Below are 27,710 nucleotides of genomic sequence, written 5' to 3'. Positions count from 1 at the left end.
ACATCTTCTCTACGTTGTTACAAAGTTAAAAAAAAAAAAGAAGCTCTCTTGCCTACAAGATGGAAATTATATCCATTATTAAAGCTTACTTAAATGTGTTTGTTTTATGGGAAAATCAGAATTTTAAAAAAGAAATATTCTGAAAGTTTTTATTAATGAGAGTCACAGAGACATATCAAAACAAACCAAAGGAATTTAGAGAGAAGAGGATTGATCTTAAAGAAGAAGTTAAAGGTAAGAACAAAATGAGTTTGGTATAAATTATTGAGAATTATTTATTTAGTACTGACTTTCAAAATACTGAAACGGATAGATAGCAAATTGCGACTGAAGAGACTTGTCATATCAATCAGATCCATTGGCATTAATGACTCATTTCCTAATTTTTTCTCTTCAAGGTCCACAATAATTAATACCTAATTAGAAAGAGATATTTTATGAATTGACTTAGCAGCACACATGGTCATCCACAATTTGACATTTCAGAACTATACAATTTATTTCTTAAAACTTCTCCAAAGGCAATTGATCCAACCTTTTTGTGCATTGTGATCATTTAAGTCTAAACAAGAATGGAATAAATGTCCAAAAACAAAGATCATGTAAGGCCTGGTTGATATCTGAGTACTCTCTACATCAATTGTATTCTGATATTATCCAGAAAGAGTGCAGGTTTCTTTGGATATTTGACATTAAATCAATTGGTCAATTCTTCATCAGATTACATCTCATTGACACATAGCTTGGGGAAAAATAATGGAAATAAGAAAAAGCAAGTGAAATAATTAGGATTTATGTTCAACATAATGTTCTTCAATTTTCTATAAAACATACTTTAAAATAAATAACAAACATAACTAAGTCTTTTTGCTGTCAAGGACAGATTCTGTGTCCTCTCTTTGCCAAGGGACTTGGAATTTGGGGTGTAAAATGATTTATTTCAAATTTTAAATGAATTCATTTTGGTCTATCTATTGGGGACACTCTTGAAGACATGGTAGAAAGGGCATCAAAAAATTCACTTGATTTTAAAAGGCATACTGTTCAGAAGATGAAGCTCAAAATTTTCCAAGCAAGCCATGACTGCAAGTTTAGAAATAAACATTTTAAATTATTTGGTGAAAACAATTTATACTCCAGGTAAAAGGTGCACGTTAAATCTCAAACTGTACTTCACTGTTCATTTGGTCTTGGAGGGAGGGGCTGCAACACAAGGCTAAGGAAAAAAAAGTTAGATAGGTGTTCTGATAGGACAAAAAAGAAGACAAAGGTTCCCAGATAGTTATGATGATAGAAATGTTCCTGAAGTCTACATTTGTCAGAAGACAGATTTATGGCAGTGAGAAAAAAAAATCACTATATTTTTCCTGCTTTGCCCCTTTAAAGGAGCCTTTCACAGTACTGAAAGGCTATTATGAGTGAATTAATAAATTACACAGCAAATTATTAAATCCAGATAATTACAAGGAATAAGTAAGTAATCATTAGTTATCTCAGCTAATTACTGTGGGTCAGAGCCAGCCGGAATGTGAAATCCTCCTCGGGAATTGAAATTAACTTTGCACAGTGAGTCTCTCTGCTTGACATCCCCAGTCTGTAGGCACATGGCAGCTCCCTTGTGAGCTAGTCTTTCTATTTAACTTGGAGAGAATAGAAATAAAATTAAGTGGCAATGTGATAATAGGAAGCTGCTCAGAAAGCAAACTGTGGGTTTTATTCTGTACTTTCAAGGCCTGGAGATGAAAAGCTTTATTTACCCCAGTTTCAAAAGAAATTTAAAGCACGCTTGTTGAGAGAGACTCACTGAACACACACACACACACACACCCCACACACAATCTATAGTCATCTGGTATGACAGTCAGATTAGCAATACATATAGAAGGCTCAAGAAGAACAAATGTTTTGAGTTGTGTGTGTGAGAGAGTGAGAGAGATAGAGAGAGGGAGGGAGGGTGAGAGAGGTAGCTGTGAGAAATAAAGAAATAAAATGAAAATATTGCTCTTTGCTTTCATCTCACAGAGTAGAAAGGCTGTTGAAAAGTGCAGCCCAGTTTAATAATCTGTTTGTTTTGTTTAGGTAACAATATGCTTTCATCTTGCCACAGGAAGAACCAGCTTAGTGCAAATGTTGTCTCTCGTTGATCTTTCCACCAGATGCTTCAAGAATTGATGTCACCTTTTTTTTCTTTTTTCATATAGCATCACTTTCCAAAGCCAGCTTCCACTACTCTCTCCCTCCACTCCCACTAACCCCCCAAGGCCTTCTCGAAGGGCAGAGAAGACAGCCAAGCCTGGTGCCTGTTGGAAGTGGAAAATGTATCTGTGTGATAAAGTGATTGTGTGTATCACAGGGTTGGGAAAGACTGGACACATGAAGAAAACTGCTGTTAATATATTAAAATGAGGGGGGAAATCTAAGAGCTTTTTTTTTTTTATCAATTGCAATTAGATGGACAGTCTTTCTGCTCATTCCCTGCTCTAGTCTGGGATGATAATAAAAATTTAATGAAGCCTGGGACGAGCAGAGAGCTCTGTCTAGGGACCGTGGAATAGAATATTTTAACTGTACATTTATACCAACTGTCTGGCTTCAAAGACGTGACTGCTTTTAATCTCGAATTAGAAAACCACAGATTTGAAATTAAATATTAGATACCCTCGGATCCCCTTCCTTTCTGAAATATTGTCACGACTCTGTTTTCCTCCATTGGCCCATAACACACATATCTTAGGTCTCCAATTACATTTCCGTGAATAATAGATGGCTTTGATAGGGTGCAATATTCTGGTGCTTTTGTTTTTTTTTTTAATAGAGTTAATGCAATATTAATTGGCCGTAGATGTTATAAGAATGCACAGCCCCCTTTTCAGGAACAAATCGATGGGATAGGGATATGAGAGTCAGCGAAGGCGAAGGCTTTTCCCAGCCTAGGTCACTTATTTGTGGAGGGGACCTTCTTAGAGATTTGGGTAAGTGGAGGCTGCTTTGAGTTCCGAGGCCTTGGCTGCATAGGCTCCGCAACCTGGAGAGAGGACCACGGGTGAAAGCGGAGGTACAGAAAGGGAACTGTGTGCGAGAGAAGCGGGGGTGGGGAGAGCGATTACCGAGAGGCTTTACCAGCTTTTCAAGGCTAAGGCTTTGCGTGCGCCTGGCCGGCTCTGGCCGTGTGGAGGAATCAAGATCCTCGCACCCACAGCTCTGGCTTACCACCCATTTGCACCTGCTGGCCTTGGGTTGCATGCCAGCCCCAACTCCCCTCTCCTCCAGTTCGGGGTGCACCTTGGTGAGAAGCTGGTTGCGAATGGGTGAGAGTTAGAGTCCATAGGAGTCGGGGGTGGGGGGCAGAGCCGTCCACCCGCGCTGAACACGTTGCTCTGGCCCCCAGTGGCCCCCAGAGCCTGGGGGAGACGGCGGCTGGCCAGGCGCGCAGCCAGGAACCCGAGAGAAGGAGAGGCCCCGCCGCCTCGCCCCCTTGCATTTTACTAATCACGTCTATTTAAATTCTAGCGCGGTCCGCCGCGCTCTCACCGGGAAAGCTCTGGAGAACTGGACCCATCAATTATTCTGAAAAAAATCCCAGACTACGTGAGGCTTCCAGCCTGCGGGAGGGAGGCGGCGGGAGGAGGTGGAGAACTTAGCCCCTACTCTTCTACCGTTCTCTCCGCCTTTCCCAGCGCGGATGCCTTGGTGTACGCTTAACTTCAGGTTTCTGGGGCCCAAAGGAGCTAGTGCACCTTCTGAAGGTTTGAGCTTTTGTGGACCGGGAGGGGAGGTGGTCGGCATAGACTGGGACTTGGCCTAGCTTTCCCTTCGACCGGTGTGTTTGAGTCCTCTGCAGCCAGGTCTGATAGATCCCCGTTTCCTGGCCTGCTACCCACTCTGCATCACTACTTTCCGCCACCCTCACTTTTGGCCAGGTCCCTAATGCGGGCCGCCTGGCTGGGGGCTGCTGGGCGTGGAGCCGTCCCGGTTCAGCCATCCTTTACTCCACAGACCTGCGAGGATGGGACCTTAGGGACATACTAGTTTAGAAGCCTTTTAGGAACCTCGATTTAAAGTCCTCTAGCACTCACCCCACCCCCTATTCAGGCTTCAGGATGCCCCGAGGCGGAGCAGCAAGCCGAGCGCGCAGCTGGACGCGCAAGAGGAACGCGTTCGCTCTAAAGTAGGGAGGCGGGTGAGCCTGGCTAGTAATTACTGCCCCCCCCCCCGCCCAGCCTCACCCGCCCCCACCTCCGCACCGGTCTGCAGGCATTACTCCAGCTGTCACTCGGCAGAAAGCGAGCACCCTCCCCCCTTCCCCCGGACTTGCTGTAGCTAACGGAAACCTGAGCCCCTCTCGCACTCCGATGTGTCCGGGTCGTGGTTCCTAAATTTTTGTTTCAATTTTTCATAAATACAATACTTCCTCCTTCCTCTGTCCCCTAACCTCATTTTCTGGATCCTGGGAGCATATTCAAAGTCTTATTTGTGTATATTGGTGAATGTTTGTTTTTCTTTGATGAGGGATAGGGGGTTCCCTCGTAGCTTCTGGGTTTCCCTGAACAATCTGAGGCCACAAGAAAATTAGAAGTATGTATCAAATATTTTTGAAAGAAACCAACTGGCTTCTAGAATTCTTTAAGATGCCAACGTCATCCTGTTAAATCAATGCAGTTTGATTTAAAAACAAAAACAAAAAACAAGTTCCTGATGGGCTTGAAAGTGATTGAGAGGCTTAAACCCATAACCTCTGCAGGACTGGCTCAGACCGAAAGGCCTGGGGGGCTCTGAGTTGGTGGGCTCACCGGAAGATAGATGGTTAATACACACAGGGCCAGATAGTCCTACTTCCCCAAAGGGACACCAGGGTTTTGCTAAATGGCAGTCTATCTATGTACAATTTGGTTAAATGGGGGTGTAGACTCCCTGACTTTGAGAAAGAGTAGGTCTTGATTTGGGGAATCACTGGCCCGGTGTATGAGGTGATGGAGGTGTGTATATAGTAGGGAGCTTGAGGTAATTCCTTTGGAAAAAACAGTCACCTCGTGCTCCGAATTCAGCAGCATTCCAGGGTCTAGATATGAAAGGGTAAGATTTCCTGGGTAATCCCCTGACCCGTGCCCAGACTAGCTACCCCTGCTCCAATCCTGGTCTGTCAATTTCCTTGTTTTAAACCCATGGACTTCTATTCATTGCACTGGGGGTGGAGTAGGTGGGAGTGAAGTGTCTCTCCCTTTGGTGTAGATGATCCTCCGATCCTCCGAGGCCCAGAGGGCCCTGTGGCTCAGAAAAGGCAAGGTATACTTTAAAGGTGAGCCAATACCCAGCCAGAGCCAAATCACTTTACATCATTCAGGATTCATACCCCCACATCCATCCATCCATCCATCCTTCCTAGCCTCTTCAGGCTTGGCCTAAAGCCACAGACCCCAAGAGTGGTAGACATCCTTTACTTCAACTCTGTGTTTTTCATGGAAACTTGTCATCCAGGTAACACACACAGGTAGATGGGTGTTCACCACATCACAACACAGGGATAGACACAGGGACGTTCCCTGGGGGCCAGCATGCCTTGATGAGACTTTACAGACTCACTCAAAATCTCTCCCTCTTACATCTCTCACAGACAAGTGATTAGACTGGAATGTGCTTTAGACTGACCTTCCTGCCTTTTTTTTTTTTTTTTTTTTTAAGTGCACCTAACTGGCTTTGACGTTTTGTTTGCCACAGGTGTTCTTCCTGCTAGTCTTGCCTACACACAAAGCCCAAATCCGGTGTCTTCTGGCTGTAGCATTTCTGGCTCCAAACCTGAAGCTGTCCGTGACTGCCAGGAAGGACACGGGGACCCGCCTGCCTGCAGCTGGGCTCAGTAGGGGCAAGGGGCCAGAATTAGACGGAGTGCTCCATCTGGAATCAGGTTTCAGTGCTTCAGGCTCTGGGCTCTCCTGGACTTTGTGGTGGCTTCCAGAGAGGGCATCCAGGTTCACCGTTTTGAAGTTCCATTTTGGTACCAGTTTGGAGGATCTAGCTAACAACACGGGATCTGGCTAAGTTTCCATCTCAGTACCCGGATGTGACCACCTCTTTGCCTGAAACCAGAATGAAAACCACTACTTTCTCCTCTGTCTCCGGAGTCTTTTTCGGTCTTTGGCGTGGAGGATGAGTGGGGAAGAGAACGCAGTCCCTGGCTGCTGAACTAGAAGTTCTGATTCCTTCCGAGAGAAAAGTCATTTTTGAGGGCTGTGGCGTCCCCATCCTTAAATGGTGTCTTCATGAAAGGGTCCTAAATTTGTTAAGAAAGAATCGGTTGGCAACTTGCACTTTTTTTCATCAACTTTTCACTTTGCAGCCCTGAGAGCTTTTAATTACAGTATTGTCAGAGGGGCCCATTCTTCTATTTCCTAAATCATTTCATTGATTTTTTTTTCCTCATGCTGCCTTCCTTTTCAGCAAGACTTCTCCCCCCCACCCGCCCCAGCCCCAACACCCACCGGGATTCACTCAGAGCTTGAGAGGTGAGCAAGAAAAAAGAAAGAGTGTGAAGGGAGACTGGTGGTTAACAGGAGAGTAATCTCTATCCTTCCCCAGGGAGAGGGAGAAATGCAAAGAATAACCACATCTGCCCTCTCCCTAGAGGAGACAGGGTAGACACACGGAAGAGAAACGGAAGTTATGATAAAATAGTAAGGCCATAGTGACGGGGACCAGACCAGTCCCGTTTCATCAGGTGTTCTTAATTACTCCGGTAATTGGAGTCTTGGTAACACACGTTTGTTCACTGTAAATAAAATTGCAAAATTTTCCTGAAAGTGACTCGAACTATATACGCTGGGCAGGAGGGAAAAGTGGAAGAATAAGCAAATCTAGCTCTCTGAGTTGAAATGTGGCAAACCCCACTTCCCATTTTGAAAAGCTCATCTTCTTTTCCTCCTAAAACTGGGTGAAATCAAAATTGTTTGGTTTTGTCACTAATTTTGTTATTTACATAACTCTGTTTTATTTTTTTAAAAAATAGTTTTTATCATCCAGTTTTGGCATCATCACGGAGCATTAATGAGCCAGTGGAAAACAGAGAGAAACAGGATTTTGCTGTCAGACAAAATGAGAGGTGAGGCTGCTCTTTGTACTTACTCCCACTGTTTCAGAATCCTACACTAGTGGGTAGAAGAAATGTCTAGATGTTTCCTGAATGTCCCTTTAGCACCAGAAGTATGTGTGATTGGGAAAGAGGGTTGGAGAAAGGAGTGGACAGATTTAATGGACAATAGGAATAATCGTATTTATTGTACCCCAATTTGAAACTGCTTCATAACTCAGTAATGCTAGTAAGAAGCATCCTTATTCTCCACCATTTAACTCCTGGCCATTGGGCATCAGTTACTCCCAGATAAAACGATTTAATCAGTCTAGGAGAAATCTCTTTACTGCTCAGTCCCTCACCCTTCCATTTCTCCCCTCTCCCTGCCCTCTTCTCATTACACTCATCTTTCAAATGGTTTGGATGAAGAATTCTTAGAAACTACTCTCTTATTGAGGCAGGATTTCTGTATCAACTCTAACACTGCCCAAGAACAGCTTATAAAAATGATCCCCCAAATCCATATTTATTTTGGATGGGGAGGGCAGAGAAAACTGTCCTGAGCTGCAGTAATGCTTGACTTTCTTGCAGCAGAAAGCCTGAGCTTTTGTTTGTAACGTATAATAAGCCATTGACAAGCTAGAGTTGTTTCTTTTTCAGGTTTTGCAAACTCACTCTTACACAAACTCTTTCTACTTGTTTAGGAAAGGATGCTAACCCTGAGACTGCAGCCAGGTGCAGCTCTATGCAACTGCAGAGTTTCAGATGGCATTTAGCCAGGTGCAGCTCTATGCAACTGCAGAGTTTCAGATGGCATTTGCCCCAATGGATGCCAAATAGACGTGATAAAGCAGAAAGTGGATACAGGTAACACCATATTAGAGTAACTCCTCTTCCAGGTTTCCCATTTAACTGTGATGGCAGGAAGAGGTCAGAAGGAATCAGTTTTAAGAACCAATCCCCAAACCCTTTCATACACTCTGATAACTTGACTTAGCACTTATAATGTGGGAGTAACAGAAGGGAAAGGAGGAAAAAAGGCAAAGCCACAAATATCTCCTCCACTTCAAATTGAGTAGGTATTAGAGTTCCTCCAACCTTTCCTCTCTGAACGCCTTCTGCTCTCAAATTCTTTTCCACTCCTTTTTCTTCCCGTCACACAACTACCATCAATATCTTTCTCCTTCCCCTCCTCTTCCTCCTCACTTTCCCTCCCCCAGTCCCTCCCTCTCCCCAGCACTTTCTTACAGAAGCTGAATCGTGTGCAAAGCTAAAAAGGAGATCTCAAGTGGTTTCACAATGAGAAGCTTCTAAAACTGTGATCAGTAGAGCTTAGTTCCTGGAAAGTGGTCTGTGTCTTTGTGGAGGTATGGAGGTGTGTGGTTTGGGTGCATACAAACAGTCCTGGGTCTTACTGAAGCAAAGAGTTGTGTCTGTTCTGGGTGTCTTGGGGGGTGTGGGGTACATACAGGTCTGAGGGAGTTGAGTCTGGACGCCCTTTTATGAACCTCTTTAACCATGTGGAGGAAATGCCAAGGACATTTTTACTCTCTGGTTGAAGAAGCACACAGGACTCTAGAAGGTATCATATTTACAACCTAAACACACTGACTTTTAGATGGAAATGCCATCAGTTGTCTCTGCCCAGTTCTGTTGCAGATCTATTAATCATATCCACAAGGATTGCCAAAATGGCAAGGCTTTCTTCGCTTTTCAGTTTATACAGAACAGAATCATTTACATAAAGTCCTTAAGGCAAATAACTGTTGGGGCTCTAATTTATATCTGATCGAAAATTAGCCGTCATTATGCGCTCCATTAGCAGCATCTTTAATGTGCTTCTAAGCACCATTTGTCAAGCGGCTTGTTAATATCCTTCAAGTCTTTAAAGTTGAGAGCTCATTAAAGAGTGCGCTCTGTTATTGATGTAATTTAGATGAGTTTGGAAGAGCAAGTATACCATGCCTTGAATGGGCAACCTCCAGAAGCCAGGGCAAGGGGCCATGTGGTGACCAAGTTCCCTATGAATGATCTCCCAGAAGACTTCATGTTTCTCGGACAGCAGGTCTCATGGACCTGCAGAGGTGTTTTTGAAGGCCCACTCCCTGACCTAGGTGTAAGTCATCCCTTCCTTTGGGAAGGCCTATGTTTATCTTCAGTGTTTCCTTTTTTCTCATCAATTCATATTTATTGTGGCTCACTGAGCCTTGTGAGAAGGAGCATAGAAAAATGGGCCCTAATATAAGGTCCTTGATGAGAGAATTTGCCAATTTACTTTACTTTTCTTTTTTTTTCTTCATACCTCCATCCCTTATTTAATGCCTCATTGTTTACTTCCTGAGGTCTGCCCTTTATTCCACTGAGTGGAGGAAGTAAATATCCATTGAGAAAACCATAGACTGAAAGACAGAGATACTGCCCTTGAACCTATTTTGACTGAGGTACAGTAAACCCGCTTAATTATGTACATATTATTACATTATCTATCAACCACCCCATCAGAAGAGCATAAAGGCCAATAAATTACCTCAGTTATTTATCTAAAAATCCATATATTTTGTCATTTTCTTTCTGGAGGAGATTATGTTAGTGTAACACAATAAAGAAAACCATTAGCACAGCCAGAAAATTGCAACTGAGTGCAACAATAATTCCACTAGCAGGAATAAATAACAGTTTAGAGAGCTGCATTTTGTCCCGGATTTTCTGGTAGGTTCTATCAGCCTTCCTTTGATTCAAGTCCTGAGTGGATCTGGGAATCCTGCTCTGAGGGGTTTAGTACGATTTCCTACACCTGCCTTCCCCCCTTCTAAATCTTACATTAGAAGAAAAACATTCAAACCTATCATGATTTTTGAACCCCACTTCTCTCTCTCCTCTAAATTCACTTCCCTCCTGAGACCTTCTGGGGACTCAGATTAATGCAAGATAATGAAAGACATTAGGCATTTTATTCTCTCCTCTAAATTTCCAAGATTCTTTCAGCCCTGGACTGGTGTGCGAAGATGGCTCTACTTCATCAGAGGGAAGAAAAATAAAACCAAGAGTTTAGGAACTGGCTGGGGGTGGGGTTGGTCCAAAGTCGTCTTTAAGCCCCTCTCTCCCCTTTGCCTCCTTCTTCGAGAATTCTCTCATTTTCATCATTTGTTGAACAGCTTCTTCTCACCGTCCACACCTTAAGAGAGTTTATTACTCACATATAGAAAGAGAAGGGAGAAAGAAAGATATAATAAGATCAATCTAAGGACATATTGAGGTCATATAACAGCACAAATATTCTCGAGTGCTCTGTATAATGTGCAGTGGGGATTTTGGGTAGTTTTATTGTGTGGTAGGATCCTCATCTCCGTTGTTTTTTACAGGATTCCTCCAGGCTAAAGTAATAAAGCGAGTAATTAGAATGCTAAAGACAGATGTAAATAACAGGAATGAGACAGCGGTGACAGATGAGCGGCTGGGTCAGGAAGGAGCCCAGTTGGTGGAAATGACACCGCTCCCTCGCTCCGGATCCCCTCCCCCACTCCATTCCCTTTTTCTCTCTCGGCCTCTGCTCCCTCCTGCCGTGGCCTTAGGCGGCCGACCGGGGACACACCGGTCAAAATTGCATTGGGGAGGCGCAGCCTGGCTGCGGTCCCCGGAAACCGCGCGGGGACCGTCCCGAGCCTGGACAGCTGCAGGCTCGATCCCTGATCGGCCGCGAGGTGGAGGTCAGTCGGGGACCAGGGCCTTCCCCGGGGCCCGTCCCAGGCCGCGGGGACTTGCGGGTCGCTCGGTCCCCAGCCTCGCGGCCCGGGTCCCCTCTTGCTCCTCCCCCTCTCCCGGGCATCACCCGCGCCGGGGCTAAGCGCGGCCCCGCTTCGTCCTCACACCCGCCCCGCTGCCTTCGGGCCTTGGTCGCCTTTTCCCTCAAACCAGGGCGAAGAGGTGCCGTAGGTGCCTTCACGGCCCACTTGGGCCCAGGAAGCCCAGCAGGCGGATCTTTGGCGCCTTGGCCCCGGAGTGGCAGAGGCCCCAAACCTGGGAAGCGGCCCAAGCCTGCCCCATCTGCGCCTTGAGTCCCACGCTGAGTGCATCACGGGCCTTCATTTGACTCCCAGGCCACCTCTCAGGAACCAACCTTTCCTCAAGTAAATGTTACATTACCCCACGGAGGACCCGAGAAAAACAACTCTCTATGCCCTTGGACAAATGTGCCCTTCCCAGCTCTGACCTACCACCACTGGGCCGGTAAGAGCAGAAGCAGTAATCCCCAAGTGAACGAGCTTCTTCCCTCCCGACGATTTAAATAGACTGAGCAGCTTGCTCTCAGTTCCTCCTACAGAAGTGTGCAAGTGTAAATGCTACCTAACCTCTCCCTTTGACATGAGAGGAAGAAGAATCAGGTCTGAGTCGAATCTCTTAACAGGTCCTTTAGTTCTGAAAACCCCATAGACAACTTCCTTGATCTGATTGCCAGTGGGCCCCTCTTACCCCCACTTGTATGACAATTTCTTTCTTTCTTTCTTTCTTTTTAAAGATTTTATTTATTTATTTGACAGACAGAGATCACAAGTAGGCAGAGAGGCAGGCAGAGAGAGAGAGAGGAGGAAGCAGTCTCCCTGCGGAGCAGAGAGCCCAATGCGGGGCTCAATCTCAGGACCCTGGGATCAGACCTGAGCAGAAGGCAGAGGCTTTAACCCACTGAGCCATCCAGGCGCCCTGTATGACAATTTCTAGCAGGGCTGCTGGCGTTTGGAATGGGTGTGGTGAAGAGTGCATAGAGGTGACCACACACCACCTTTCTGGAGTAGCTTTAGAGGCCCACATGCCTTCTTTTTAGCATCAGTACGCTTCCCATTACAACACACAAGCATCAAACAAATGAAAAACTCCAGAGTGAGCCACATTAGGCGAGGAGGCAGTACCGGAGGCACTAGGATAGGTGAGCTGCTAAGGGGATGGGTTAGCAGGTGCTTATGAAAGGCAGTGACAAGGAAAGCAGCAGAGGAATTTCTCTAGTACTTCCTGGATTGGTAACATCAGCTGTGCCCACCGGCGGAGGAAGAGGACCATTCTTTCAGATTTTCTTTAAAAGAGGCATGTAAACGAGTGGGGCAAAATGAGAAATACTTATTTATCAATTTTGGTTTTAATTTTTAATACCTACTCAATAAACGTATTTGCATAATTTGTATCGCTACACGTGATAGATGCCTTGCTTAACCTGTTTCAGGTTATTCAGACGGATTATTATTTTGGTTCAAGTTGACATTTTATTTTTTTAAACAAGCAGTTCTTCCTGAAAAACAACAACAACAACAACAACTGGGGAATGGCTGTGAATATTTATAAAGCTGGTGATGATGAACGCTATTCTTCTCACACTCTTAGGTCAAATCTATAGGTCAGATTTTTGAGTCTTTTTGTTAAGTCTGTTCTTAATAAAAGTTAAGTATTTCAGGTAGGTGTGGCTGAAAAATTCAGTGTCTTTCCTAGATGAAAGTTTATCACCACTGGTGGGTACTGATGAGGGATCGCAATAGAATTCATGGAAAATTGGCAGGTTCCTCTGGATGATACCTCTGTTTCTATCTCTAGTAACTGGAGGTCTGAACAGTTATAAAAGGACTGATCTCGGAAAACTGAATTGTGCCTTAAACTGATGCCTCTGAAGAAAGGTACTGGAAAGAAAGGTACCGCTTGTGTGTGGCCCCAGCAACTGAAATGTGGGCCTGCCCGGAATTTTGATGCAGTCATATCTCTGATAGCCATTTTCACTTACTCATGTAAGGGAGGGTCATAAGTGTGGACCAAGAGTCATATTGGTCCTGCCAGTAGTAGTAGAGGATAGAGGTGAGGATAACCCCTCAGACAAGGCTATATTGTAAATATGTGGTATGGATTCCTCATTGCTGAGGTAGCTACGTGACTGGAAATGAGGAGAAGCAGGAGAAATGCTGGGAAGGAATTAAAGGTCATGTCTGCTTGGACCACTTTTATAGGAGATGAGAATCGCTTCTTGGTTTCCTGTTATCTGTGTGAAAGACCTTTACTGTGTGCAGAACTCCCTACTGTTACAGAAATTTCAAACATTAGGTTGTAACGCATTAGTTGGGCAAGGATCTCAGTTTAGGGGGCTGTGAGTAACATAAAGAAGAAATTTTAAAAACAATGTATAATAGAAACATTTAATTTGGACCACGTGTGAGAGCAAGTTTTGTTTCATGAAACTAGTTTTTGTTTTATGTCTGCATGCCTTGATTGGACCCTGGTGCAAAATGTATTTCTTCTTGTGTGTTTTAATCCAAAACATTAGAAAACTATTGTTGTAGGGCCCACGCTGTGTCCTACCTTAACTGTCTTTCTGGGGTATGCCAGTCCTTAACATTTTTCCCATCACCATTTATCTGTGCCACTTACTTGATGCTTCTCTCGTGTGTTTTTGTACCATTCATTTCTCATGTGTACATGTGATTTTTGCCTAATTGAACTGAAACTTCAAAGGTGTATATGTTAGGTTTCTTTGTATACTTCATGGTTTCCAATGTCGTGCTGAGCCCAATCCACGAATGGAGATGGCTAATTCCGTGCTTAGCAGGAGCAAGCCAGACCTCAGCTCACGTGCCACCTTTTCAGGGATGCATTTCTTCTTTTTTTAAATAAGAAATTTATTTAAACACGATGCTTGACTTGAAGGGAACGCTATCTAGGAATCATTTGTTTTATTTTTTTAAAAAAAATTAAAGATTTTATTTATTTCTTTGGCACAGAGAGAGAGTGCACAAGCAGGGGCAGTGACAAAGGCAAAGGGAGAAGCAGATTCCACACTGAACAGGAAGCCCAATGTGGGGCTCCATCCCAAGACCCTGGGATCATGACCTGAGCTGAAGGCAGACGCTTAACCCACTGAGCCACGCAGGCACCTTGAATCGTTTCTTTTAGAGGAATTTAAGGGATGCATTTCTTAACCTGTTCCCCACCTCTACTCGAGCCTAGATCATGTCCCCCTGATACTAGCTCCCAGCACTATGGGATGCCTTCCTAAGACTTACTGGGGTTGAATATAAATATTTGTGTGACTAGGTGATTTGTGTCCTCCACTAGAGTATAAATTTCACTGAAATGGGCCACATCTGTTAATCTCACATGTACCTAACACAGTATTTGGCCAGTGGTGGACACTTAATCAATATTTGTTGACTGACTGACTGATGGACTGACAGGCTAAACGACTTAAAGAATGACCGGCTGTTCTGGCAGAAGCTGTAGCCCTTTCTTGTTATCAGAAAGACATTTTGCTGGGGCGCCTGGGTGGCTCAGTGGGTTAAACCTCTGTCTTCAGCTCAGGTGATGGTCTCAGGGTCCTGGGATTGAGCCCCACATTGGGCTCTCTGCTCAGGAGGGAGCCTGCTTTTCCTTCTCTCTCTGCCTGCCTCTCTGCCTGCTTGTGATCTTTCTCTGTCAAATAAATAAATAAAATCTTAAAAAAAAAAAGAAAGACATTTTGCTCATGAACATAAGATGAGATAGGAAGAGTCAGATCTAATGATTTGAGAAAGATAAAATTTTGCATGGGGTTGTCTTTTTTTTTTTTTTAAGATTATCCATTTGTTTGGAAGAGAGAGTGTGCTCGCATGTGCATGTCCCAAGCAGTTGGCAGGGTGGGGGAGTCAGCAGAGGGAGAAGCAGATTTCCTGCTGGGGAACCCAATGCAGGGCTTGATCTCAGGACCCTGGGATCAGGACCTGAGCCCAAGGCAGATGCTTAACTGACTGAGCCACCCAGGCGCCCCTCATTATTATTTTTTTCCAGTTACTCTGGCAGCATGTTATCTGGATTTACTTGCACCTGGTTATAGAAATGGGTTCGTGTAAGAAGCAGTTATGTGGATGCCCTCTCTGCCATCTCTGAATAACTGATCTGGAGAAAATGGATCCTCCTGTGTGCAGCTCAGTTTGTGACCTCCATAAGAATCCTCTTTCAGAACTTGTAAACTGTTTCTCCTTCTTCATAAGCCAGTCGTCTTTTTATTAGAAGATAAATGAGGGCCCTGCCCCTGGGACTTCCTTCTTTGCCCCGGCTGATAGTGCAAGTTTAAGATGTGGGTTAAAAAAATACCATAGGATCGCACTCATTTGTGGAATTGAAGAAACAAAACAAACAGTTATGGGGAGGGAAAAAAAGTGGCAAACCAAGAAACAGACTCTGAACTACAGAGAACAAACTGATGGTTACCAGAAGGGAGGTGGGAGCGGGGATGGGTTAAATAGGTGATGGGGATTCAGGAGGGCACTTGTCCTGAGCACCCGGTAATGCATGGAAGTGCTGAATCACTGAATTTTACACCTGAAACTAGTATTACACTGTATGTTAACTAAATGGAATTTAAATAAAGACTAAAGCCAAAATACAATCAGTTCTTTTCTGTATACAGAGTATTTCTCTTCTTGTTCTCTAGGCTCTTATAACGTGTATTTTTTGGTTATTTATTTATTTGTTTGCTTGTTTATTTGATTATGTGCTTTCTGGTGTTATTATACTTCTATCAGCATACTATAGAAAAAAATGGCATGCCTCGGCTTTGATCTGGGTGCAAATTCTAAACAAATTTAGATTGTAATACTTCCTAGCTATGTGATCTTAGAAAAGTAACCTCACTGTGTCTTACTATATTCTCATCCCTAAAAGGAGATCAATACTGTTTTCGTCATTGTTTTCATTATTTTCTGAGTTACTGACACAGTGTTTAGCACATTTTAGGTGCTCAGAACATACTAGTTCTTTTCTTTCCTTTTATGGTGTGTAACTTCAAATCCGATCCATTTTAGAAAGTGATTAATAGGACCCATGATAACAAAAGGGTTTGATATGTTGAAGTTATAGTATCTGGGTTTGCTTGTTTTGTTTTGTTGTTGTTGTTTTGAAAACGGAGGAAAATAATCTTGTCTTTCTTAGTTACTTTATCTACAAAGTTCAGAAGACAATAGTCATTATCACACTGGAGAATTACTTGTTAATAATATTAATGTATGGATTATTTGAAGGTTCCCAGGTATGTGTCAAGGATGACCCTGAAGAGACTCAGAAGAGAGAATGTGATGTGCTGAGAATATCATTTCTAATTTCAATTATCAGGTTTTTTTTTTTTAATTAATGGCATGTGCTGATTTTTCTTTTAACTCGTATTTTAAGTGTAAGTTTATCTTTCTTGAGGAAATTGAAGATATAATACTTCCCATTCTCTTCTGTCCTGAATGGTGATAGTGTGCCTAGGGAAATGAGGAATAGATACAGCCTCGGCACTAGGGGCACATGCTGAGGGGTAAGTAGTGGCTGCACAGCCAAATAGGATTAGTCAGATAGGCGCACGGACGTCTCACAGAACCAGGTATCAGAAACAAGCTGGATGGCCAGGATCTAGGGGTCGGTCACTGGGAACGAGAACCCAGTTTCGAATGTTCCAGATAGGCTGGGATTCAGCATTTAGAAAATGAAGAGTGTTCAAAATACTCCAGTTTCCTTTATACTTAGTGTGGGCTTTGTATAGGACTCTGAGGGGGAGGTGTATTCTGGGGGTAACGGCAGTATTAGGGAATTCTGCTCTTGTGTTCATGGTTTGAATGAGGTATGAGACCTTGTTTCCCCATGATACCATGAGTTCTTTTCTTTTTCTTTTCTTTTTTTTTTTACACCAGGTGTCCTGAAATCACTATACTAATATGTAAATGCAACACTTAAATCATTAGTTTAACAAACTATTCTTTTTTTTATTTTTTTTTTAAAGATTTTATTTATTTATTTGTCAGAGAGAGAGGAAGAGAAAGCAAGCACAGGCAGACGGAATGGCAGGCAGAGGCAGAGGGAGAAGCAGGCTCCCTGCCGAGCAAGGAGCCTGATGTGGGACTCGATCCCAGGACGCTGGGATCATGACCTGAGCCGAAAGCAGCCGCTCAACCAACTGAGCCACCCAGGTGTCCCTTAACAAACTATTCTTGAGTTTCAGGTATTTTGAAAGATGCTGAGAATAAAAGACTTGATTTATCCCTGCAAAACTGACAGACTTGGGGGGAGAAAGACCCCGCAAAAATGTGATGAGTAAACGTTGAGAGTTGGGACACCCAGTTAAGGACAGAGGGTGATGGTAGAGAAGGTGGAGTGACAATTTATACTTCCTGAGACAATGGTTTACACCAACGCACTCCTCCCTTCCCCCTGCAAGGCATGCGCTGAACTGATACAGACAGAAAGAAGAATTTCTTTTCTTTGGAGCCTTTTTTGGCTTTGGAAAACCACGATTATATCTTAAAGTCCAGTGAAGAAATAAGATAACTGTCATGGACGTTCAAGAAAAGATCCCGTTTGCCTTTGAACTCTGTGCATTTGCTTTCCAGTCAAGGTACTTTTTGATTCATTTGTTTGAGAATTTTAGGTTTATGCATGTTTACTGTAAACATTTCTTAGCTCAATGAAAACAGTACTCTATCCATTATCTCTTTATTGAGAGTAGATACTCTTGGTTTCTAGAAAATAGGATATTAGAGCTAGAAGAGGAAAATTTTTCCTTTCCTTATTTTACAAGGATGGTATGCTTTTATTTTTAGAATCAACACATTTTTGAGAAGTCTAGTAGGTTGCAAACTGGGCAAAATTTCTCTCTTACCCCTTTTGTGGAACTATATGATGGTATTTTCTGCACTAACGCTTCAAGGGTATTTCACATTTATTATTTGCAAAATGCATCAATTTAATGCTTTGGGAAAATGTATTTGGGAGTGAAACAGCCACCCCATGCTTTAATGATTGTGGATGGGAACAGTGATCATTTTGCAAGTGGAGACGCTCATAGTGGTAAAAGGCTGAGAGAATGATAACATGTCAATAAGCCTCAGCTATCTATTTAAAAGTCTTATTTTCTTTGAATATATAATAATCTGGCTGCTGTGTAACAATCCGGGCCCCACACTTCCCAGCAGCTGGGGAGCTGGCTTTGGCCGTGCATTGCCCTGCAGGACTTGGCTAGGAGCCAGGCCACAAGAAAAGGCAGTGTGGAAGTCAGGTGAGAAGAATTAGTTAAGCTTTTAATTAACTCACCCTTTCCTGTCGTAAGAGATGTGTAGAGACTCAGATCTTCAGTTATACCTCAAATGCCCAAGCTAAGGTACTCATTGACGGAAGCCATAAAACCATTTCCTAAGCTTCAGGTATGAGAGTACAGAGGTCTAGCAAGGTTTATAGCGAGACCCACTCAGCAGACCTAGGAGTCTGCAAGAGTTTGCACGAAGGTAGAGAGGCGTGGGGCACCACGAGGAGCTAGGAGTTCTACTCCAGCCACTGCTGCCAGCCTTCTCAGGGTGGAAGGCATCTGTGTTATGAGTAATAAGACATTTCGACACATTCCACATCCACATCTGTATGGAGTTAACCCAGATACAACTGGATGCATTCCGTTTATTTATATCTGTGGACTATTGCCCTGGGGGGTTGTCCTTTGGGTACACGCTAAACCTTTTATTTTTATTTTATTTTATTTTTTTAAAGAATTTATTTATTGTTTGACAGAGAGAGAGAGAGAGAAAGCACAAGCAGGGGGAGCAGACAAGGGAGAGGGAGAAGCAGGTTCCCCGCCGAGCAGGGAGTTGGATGCAGGGCTCCAAGTGGGGCTTGGCGCAGGGCTCCATTCCAGGACCCTGGGATCATGACCCCAGCCAAAAGCAGACACTTAACAGACTGAACCACCCAGGCATCCCGCCCCCCCCCCCGTTATAAACCTTTTAAATCTCCTAATTCGTATGGATTACAGTTCTGCGTCATCATACACTTCTGTGGCCACTGTCTCTGAAGTCAGCTTCTAAATATTTAACGATGAGAACATTTAGTGTTAACACGTAAGAAGAAGTCCTGAGTGAGGACACTCTAAAGCTGGTTAATCTCGTGTGAAAGCAAACTATTATCCGCTGCAGGGACGGGAGGAATTGGCCTATCACTGAGTGTAGTATCAAGCATGATCTACAGAGCAGAACTGGTCATTGGAGTCTCAGACTCTTTGATAAACGCAGACCAGCCAGTGGTGTAGGTAGCCAAGGTGGAGGAGTCAAGGACATGGTTGGCGGCTAAGGCAGCTGCTTGTGACTTCTGCTGAGAGTTTGGTGACAGAGCTGAACAAGTGTACTCAAGAGAACCTGATCTTAATTTGTGGTCTGGGGGATTTAGTAGACATTATGTATAGATATAAAAATGACAAGAGTTGACTTACCAGCTGTTATTTTTCAAATACAAATGATAGAGTTTAAACTGCACTTTAGTAATTTGGATTTAAAATGTCTGTTCCCACAATATCTAAAGGTAAACAGTTTCCTTCTTTTCTTCCTTCGCTTCTTCCTTCTTCAGTGTCCCTCCCCGTGCATTCTCTTCCTCTTATTCAATCTCCCTCTCAAAACTCTTTCTTTGTTCCTTAGCATAGATTTTACCTAAAACCGATTCTACATTACAGTGATTATTTAAATTTTAATCATATAGCTATATTTTAATAGCTAAAAATTGTTCATGAAAATGTTAAATTAATGAATTTTTTTTTTTTGCTTTTAATACTAACATTTTGATCTTATAGTTGGGTTTAAAGGCTTAGTACATGTGAAAAGCACATTGGTAAACGGAAGAGTTTTAAATTCATCCCGTGAGAAGTACTCAAGGGAAAGAGAGCAAGCAATAACAGAAAATCGTGGATTTATTGTGCCCTATGTTTTGAAGCCCAGTAGCTAAGGCTTTGTAAAAAGGCTTCCATAGAGTACTCTCCTGTTATAGCCAGAATAAGTTTGAGGAAAAGTTTAGTCCAAACATCACAGGAACTAGCCTGTGGTCTTTCAGCTTTGAAGTAGATGGGGCAGCTGTCACCTGGAACTCTCTCTCTGAAGCTGTCACTTTCCTATTGCACTTCTCAGACAGGGAAGTCTGGGCCTATTGACCTCTTGGCTAGGAGATAATTCTTAATGACCTTCCTCTACCTCCTGAGTAGAAACTTGAAGAGTGATGTGAGTCACAGTGCAAATGGGTTATGTTGAGGCTGGGCAAGAAGAGGGATAGAAGTGGTTGGGAGTGGGGGAGGTGAAGTCAGTATACATGGTTCAGGGTCAAGGGATAGGAAGGCCTGAACCATGGTAGAGCTGGGGAGATAGCTGCTAGACCTTGCTTCTGTTTCATTTTGTACAAGTTAAATTCATCCTTAAAGAAATAGCTAACCCGCTCTGCATGCTGTGTAATGAAGTTTTGTCTCTGATTGGTACAGATTTTAGAAAATTAGGGAAGCAAATATTCCTTCCTCTTATGACTTCCTAGCGTGTACCTCATTCGGTATGCTCCTTTTCAGTTTGTTCACTTACCTGGAGCAGGTAAAGGACGTCGGATCTCTATAGTATGCCGTAATATTTTAAAATAAATGACTGACTTTGAGAAACATTTTGTAAATTTGGGAAAGTGAGAAGTTCAAAGAATACTTATCTTATATTTAAATGCTTGAGTTTTATCATTTATTAAACCTTGAAGTTAACGATTTTTCATCATTAGAATTATATGTGTTTGTAATAGGAACCATGGTAATAATGAAACACTTAAAATATGATATAATAATATACCTAAAGGATAAAAGACTACTCATTGCCTCACTATACAAAGTCTATTAACATTCTGGAGTTGTTTTGTTCTTCTGTCTTTTCTACCTACTTATTTTTCCAGAATTGTATATATAGATTTGTATTTTGCTTTTTCACGGAGGTCAGGAGTGCTGGTAGCCGGCAGGCTCCAGCCACCAGGCAGTGCTCTTAAGTACGGCAACATCAGACTCTAATGGGAAGTTATAATTTACCTATTTGTCTTCCTTTTATTGGTCACATAGAAGACTGAGTGTAACATTTGGTATGTAGATGATGTTCTAGTATACTGCTTGATACATATGACCTCTGGGTTTGGATTCTTTCCTTAGCATGCATAGGAGTCATGAAGTTATAGAGTCTTGATATATGTGGTCAAGTTACTTCTCCCCAAGTTAGCAGTTTATACTTGGGACGTCTGAAGTCCTGTACATCAAGTATCCCTTGATTCCTCCTGCAGTAAGAGTACCTTCTTTGTTTTGATTTGCCCCAACCAATGATGTGATTGTGGGAACAGGGGGTGCTACCAAGCAGCCGCATATCTTCTCAGGTCTTAACAATCCTGATCTAATCAGAACAGGTGACTCAAGTTAGGCCAATGAGACGTCTTTCCTTGAGTTTTTAGATACTAAAGATGGAGGTGTTCTGTCGCCTGGTGATATAACTTGGAACTTTCATCTACCAGGATTCCTGATGTAGGGCAGAAATTCTGTGACTGGAGAAAAGGGCAATATGTAGGGAAGCTGAGAGGAGACCCTGTGGGCTGGGTGGGGTATGGAAGGACATAAAGGGAGGGTGAGAGGAAGAGGAATGAAGAAAGGGGAGAGGGAAGAGGGGAAAGTAGGAGAACAGAGGCGAGAGGAGACAGTTGAGTTCTTCAATTCATTTATTCCTGGCATCAAAGGCATCCATGTCTTTTCTAGTTACCTGAGCCAATAAATCCTTTTTGTGGTTGAAGAGGGTTTCTGTCACTTGTTTCTCATCTTTTCTTTTCTTTTTTTTTTTAAGATTTTATTTATTTATTTGACAGAGATCACAAGTAGGCAGAGAGGCAAACAGAGAGAGAGAGAGAAAAAGAGAGAGGAGGAAGCAGGCTCCCTGCCAAGCAGAGAGCCCGATGCAGGACTCAATCCCAGGACCCTGAGATCATGACCTGAGCTGAAGGCAGAGGCTTAACCCACTGAGCCAACCAGGCGCCCCGTCGCTTGTTTCTGAAAGAGTTATAATATATATTCCCACTTTTTCCTATACTTTCAGTTTATTTATTTTTAAAAAGATTTTTCTTTTTTAAGTAATCTCTGCAGGCAAGGAATTCACAACCCCAAGATCAAGAGCTGCACGCTCTAATGACTGAGCCAGTCAGGCGCCCCTCTATAGTTTCAGTTTAAATTAAAAATCCATAGTATAAATTTCCTACTCTACCCTACACTGATACCAAGTGTTAATCATAATTAGCATCAGTATTAATTACAATGCACATCCAAGCTGAAACTAAAAATCCTAAGTTGGCTAGCATTTGAATCAAGATTAGTGACAACAAGAGTAAATACTTTTTAAATTGATAAATGAGGTGTTGAATGAGTATTAAAAGTTCATGGGACATTTATTCTTCACCTTAAATTTAATATGATAGGTTTGTAACTCTTTCTTTTCTCTCCATCCCTCTTTAATTCTTAGGTAGAAAAATTCCAGGAAAAGATTAATGTTTTGCTATTATTGAACTCTTGGTTTTTTCCACAAAAAGAAAATCTTATATTTATTTTCTTCAAGAGCATCCAATATATTTCTTAGTTTTTTCTAATCTTTGGGTTGTATCTAGGATTATACTTGAAGGTATATTATGTCCGTTCCAAGGTATCTTGAGATTCTGCCAAAGTGAGCTGATTGATATGTGCCATTGATTTGAGCAATTCCTAAAAGTTTTCCACCATAAAGTAGATATGAGAAAGTCTCTAGAGTATAAGAGAGGGAGGGACTTGGTTAAAATAGTTGGATTCTCAAAGCCTTTTAAGTGCTAATTTGCTAATACTCCAAAGGGAACTGCAAAAGGCCCAACGTTTTTATTTTTATTTTATTTTTTAAAAGATTTTATTTATTTATTTGAAGGAGAGCAAGAGAACTCAGGCACAGGGGGAGTGGCAGAGGCAGAAGGAGAGGGAGAAGCAGGCTCTCAGCCGAATGTGGGGCTTGATCCCAGGACCCTGGTATCATGACCTGAGCGAGAAGGCAGCCACTTAACTAACCCAGACTTCCCAAAAGGCTGCACCTTTTTAAACCATTAGACACCTTTTTCATTTAACATTTCATTGGCTATTTGTTTGGTTTTGGAAATATAGCGGTAAGCAAGATGAACAGTTTCTTTGTTTTCACAGAATCTGTATTACTTAGAAGTCATTTGCTCTGCTGGAATGTGCATACAGATGAGCACCCATAGAACACACATTTATCTATATATTTGAAAGCTATGCATTAAGCTTTTAACAAATTGTTCAAATTCTCCAAATGTGTCCCATGCTCTTACCTTGACTGATACATCAGCAAAATGACCTGGAAGACCAACTTTTCATTTAGAAATCTTTGGATTCCTTGATGTTTTGGGATGGTGAAGGGGGAGCATGTTCCTGGCTCTCTGCTCCTGGGCCTCTTCCAAACCCAAAAGAAGTTTTGCTTGCATGATTATGAACACCACAGTGCTTTCATCCGAAGTCTACCCCCCTGGCAGTGAGGAAACCCAGAGCACCGAGGGTGGTGGGGTCAGGTAGGGTAGGGGTTCCCCATATCTTGTTCTAACGGTAATACCACTTACTACATCACCTGTGCAGATCCTTGTTCTGAGGGATGCCCTTGGGGAAACTGACTGAGTTCACCATTTTGAAATCAGTGACAACCTTGAGAAGATGGTACCATAGGGTTTTGATTTAACTGTAGTTAGTGTTTTTGACAAGAGGCAAATTAGAACTTAAAAGAGTTACTGGGAAGAATTGGAATTATATTGACTGACTCTGCCTCTCTTCCAGAAGCCAGATTTTAACTACAACCTATTTTTTCTTAAACCTGGCAGTAATTGATAAAAGACTTCTGAACACCAAGGACCTATCCAGAGCACGAGCATTTGGTTCTGTAAGAGGTTGAGGGCTACCATTTAGTCCTTATTCAGTGTTTGAAAATAGGCAGCACGGGGCGCCTGGTTGGCTCATTCAATTAAGCATCTGACTCTTGATTTTGTCTGGCTCTGGTCTTGACTCAGGATTGTGAGATCGAGCTTTGTGTGGGGCTCCATGCTGGGTGTGGAGTCTCTTTAAGATTCTGTCTCCCTCTCCTCCCATCCTTTCCTACAGCACCACCCACCCACCCACCCACACCAACAGTCTGTCTCTCCCGCTCAAAAAAGAAAAAATAAAAAGAGGAAAGAAAAGAAATGAAGAAGCACATATTGTTAGTAAGTTGAAATGATAGCAAGTATCAAGGAAAGGAGAAAATATGAAAAGTTGACAGAAAAACTATAAAAGCACGGTCATGAGTGGTCATCTGGTATATAGAAACATACAGCCTTCCGCCCCTCAATCCTTGCTCTATGGGACTTTATGGTAATTCCATGAACTTCCATAGATAAAAAGCAAAATTATTTCTGTTTTACTCTTTATTTAAAAAAAAGATAATGTGGTACACAGAAGTTGTTTGCATGTTTAAAATGAAAAAAATGTTTTGAGATAATGTTTCCTTGTTATTAATAATATTCGCATTTGTTTCATACCTACTAAGGAAACTGACTTATTTATAGTTGCAGAAAACTTCCAGCTTAATGGCATTCACTAGCATGAGAATTACCACACTTAAATACTTAAAATCCTGCACAGCGTGGCTTATTTTTCATTTAAAAAAAAGATTTATTTATTTATTTTAGGAAGAGAGATAGAGAGAGAGGGAGATTCGTAGATTCCCCTCTGAGCGTGGAGCCCAGTGCTAGACTCAAGGTTCTATCTCAGGACCCCTAGACCATGACCGAAATCAAGAATTGGATGCAAGATTTCGTCGCTTATCTGACTGAGCCACTCAGGCACCTCAACTTCTTTTTTTCTTTTAAAGGATTCTGTCCTTCGGCGTTCTCCTCCCCACACTGCATGGAGTCGTAGGAAGTCTTTCGAAGAAAGGGTCTACTGAAGGGTATGCTAAGAATCCTGGGTGGGAGAATCATTGCTGCCCACGGATTAACCAGTTTTTTGAGGCTTGAACAGTGTTTGCTAAAGATTATCGACAGGCTGGATCGTTGCTGATTGCACCTGACTCAAAGTTCCCTTTGTTTTGCCTAGAATATGTTGCAGTTGTTTTCTGGAAGCGTTTTGTGATCGGAGTCGGACAAAATGTTTATTTGCCGGTAGGTTTAGTGGGTGAGAGGGAAGAACAATGAACATGCAGGCATTATGTATGTGCCATGAATTTAAGTTGTTGATAGACATCAGTTATGACAATACTGTGCCACAGATTTCTTCATTTTCAGCAGCTGAGGTTCAGAGACATGAATTATACTTGATTGCACAATATCTTCTCACAGAAATTGTAAGGAGAATGGTATGCCCTAACAGGGCTTATTTACACGGAACACCCTAGTTCACTGTTTCCCCTCTGGCTTTTCTTAAACAAGCAACTTATTCTCAACAGTTTTAAATTTAAAATCAATATTTCTAATAAAATAGTTTTACACTTTTCATCTTTATGTATGGACATGTATTGGAAGAGAATCCAAATGAGTTTAAGCAATAAAGACAAGGCTATCAATAAAAACCTTCTAGGGAAGTCCATGAAAAGGAAGTATTTGTTTATCTCTCAATGCAAAAATATATATGGATGGACACATTGTGTGAGTTTTATCCATTAATTAGCTATGAAGTAGTAAAATTGGTTTCAGGGAAATTAAATGAATTAATTTTTGTAACACAAAATTTTAAAAATCTACTAAAGTATGCATTTTGAAGTCTAGAGTTCCCTCATGTCTCTATTTTCCCTGTTACCCTAACCCACTTTCATGAGGTTTTTATGTATCCTTCTACAGAGTTTGGACAAATGTCTAATGACAGGCATCCAGCTTTCAGTACTGTACAGAGTATTTTCACTGCCCTAAAATTCTCTGTGCTCTGCCCAGTCATCCTTCCCCTGCCCCCAAGCCCTGATCTGTTTCCTGTCTCCATAGTTTTGCCTCTTGTAGAACTCCATATAGTTGGAATCGTAGAGTATGTAGTCTTTTCAGTTTGGCTTCTTTCACATGGTGATACGCATTTAAGATTCCTCCATGTCTTTTCATGGCTTAATCATTCATTTCAGTGCTGAATAATATTCCGTTTTCTGGATGTACTAAATTAATGGAGAATAATTAAAGTACTATCTCAATGTAAGCACTTAGAGCAACTTAGGAATCCTTACACATTCCTGGATCCCAAGGTAAATTTTCTGAACTTGTTCTACTAAAGCATTCCATCCATGAAGAATACTCAGTACTTACTTTAAAAGAGCAAGTTGCTTAAATTATTTTCAAACTACCAAATGAATTTTTTAAAAATTTGACTTCCTCCTTGTTTCTAGGTTTTGCCGATTATACATAAAGCTGCTATAAATACCTATGAACAGATTTTTGTGAGGACATAAGTTTTTAAAACCTTTGGGTAAATACCAAGGATCATGATTGCCAGACTCTATGGTAAAGGTATGTTCAGTTTTTTAGAAACTGCCAAACTGTCTTCCACTATGGCTGTCCATTCCCACCATCAGTGAATGAGAGTAGCTCCACATACTTGGCAGCATTTGGTTTTGTCAGTGTTTGGATTTTGTCAGTGTTTCAGATTCTAATAGGTGTGCAGTGGTGTCTCATTTTAATTTGCAGTTCCTTCATGGCACACACTGTAAAGCATCTTTTTGTATCCTATTTTGCCATCTGTATATCTTTTCTGGTGAGGTGTCTGTTTGGGGCTTTGGCCCATTATTTAATTGGGTTGTTTGTTTTCTTACTGAGTTTTAAGAATTTTGCCTCACAGTCCTTTAACACGTGTCTTTTGCAAACATTTTCTCCCAGTCTGACTTCTTTTTCTCTTGACATTCTCTTTTGCAGAGCTCAAGTTTTTAATTTTAATTAAGTCCTGTTATCAATTCTCTCTTTCATGGATCCTGTCTTGGTGTTGTATCTAAAAACTTATCACTAGATCCAAGGTCATATAGGTTTTCTCCTATGTTGTGTTCTGGGAGTTTTATAGTTTATAGTTTTATATATAGGTCTGCGATCCATTTTGAGTTGGTTTCTGTGAAGGGTTTGAGGTCTGAGTCCAGATTATTCTTTTTGCATGCGAATGTTCAGTTGTTCCAGACTATTTATTGGAAGACTACTTTTGCTCCTTTTTATTGCCTTTGCTTCTTTGTCAGAGATCATTTTACTATGTTATGAGAGTCTATTTCTGGGCTCTCTATTCTATTTTATTGTTCTATTTGCCTTTTTTTTTCTTTTTTTGCGGATACCAAACTTTCTTGACCATGGTAGTTTTATAGTGAGTCTTAAAGTCATGTGGTGTCAGTCCTCCAACTTTAAAGAAACTATCATTTGTCAAATTTTGATATGTTATCAAAGAAGAAAAGCCACAGTTAACTGAATGAAGACTGAATAAGACTGTTATGTTTTCTTCATATACTTCCAAACAATAAATTGCTAACAGATTGAATTCAGAAGCAGTTATGAGAATCCAACTGTGTTCTATTAAGCCTATTATTAAGGTCTATTAAAGATACTTGCAAAATACAATATACTTCTTGGGGTGCCTGGGTGGCTCAGTGGATTAAGCCTCTGCCTTCAGCTCAGGTCATGATCTCAGGGTCCTGGGATCGGGCCCTGCATCAGGCTTTCTGCTCAGCAGGGAGTCTGCTTCCCCCACCCCATCTCTCTGCCTGCCTCTCTGCCTACTTTATCTCTGTCTGTCAAATAAACAAATAAATCCTTAAAAAATGTAAAAAAAAATGCAAAACACGTCTCACTAAATTTTTTATTT

General features: G+C 42.0%; 1 pseudogene; it reads left to right on the top strand.

Moving 5' to 3' along the window:
- Window positions 1-17,376: 17,376 nt before the first annotated feature.
- The window catches only part of LOC122890322, a 30,394-nt pseudogene continuing 20,060 nt past the window's right edge, over window positions 17,377-27,710 (top strand).

Source organism: Neovison vison, chromosome 11, assembly GCF_020171115.1.
Source record: "Neovison vison isolate M4711 chromosome 11, ASM_NN_V1, whole genome shotgun sequence".
In the NCBI taxonomy this organism is placed as follows: Eukaryota; Metazoa; Chordata; class Mammalia; order Carnivora; family Mustelidae; genus Neogale; species Neogale vison.
Note: the sequence above shows the minus strand (reverse complement) of the source record. Positions and strands in the feature narration are given on the sequence as shown.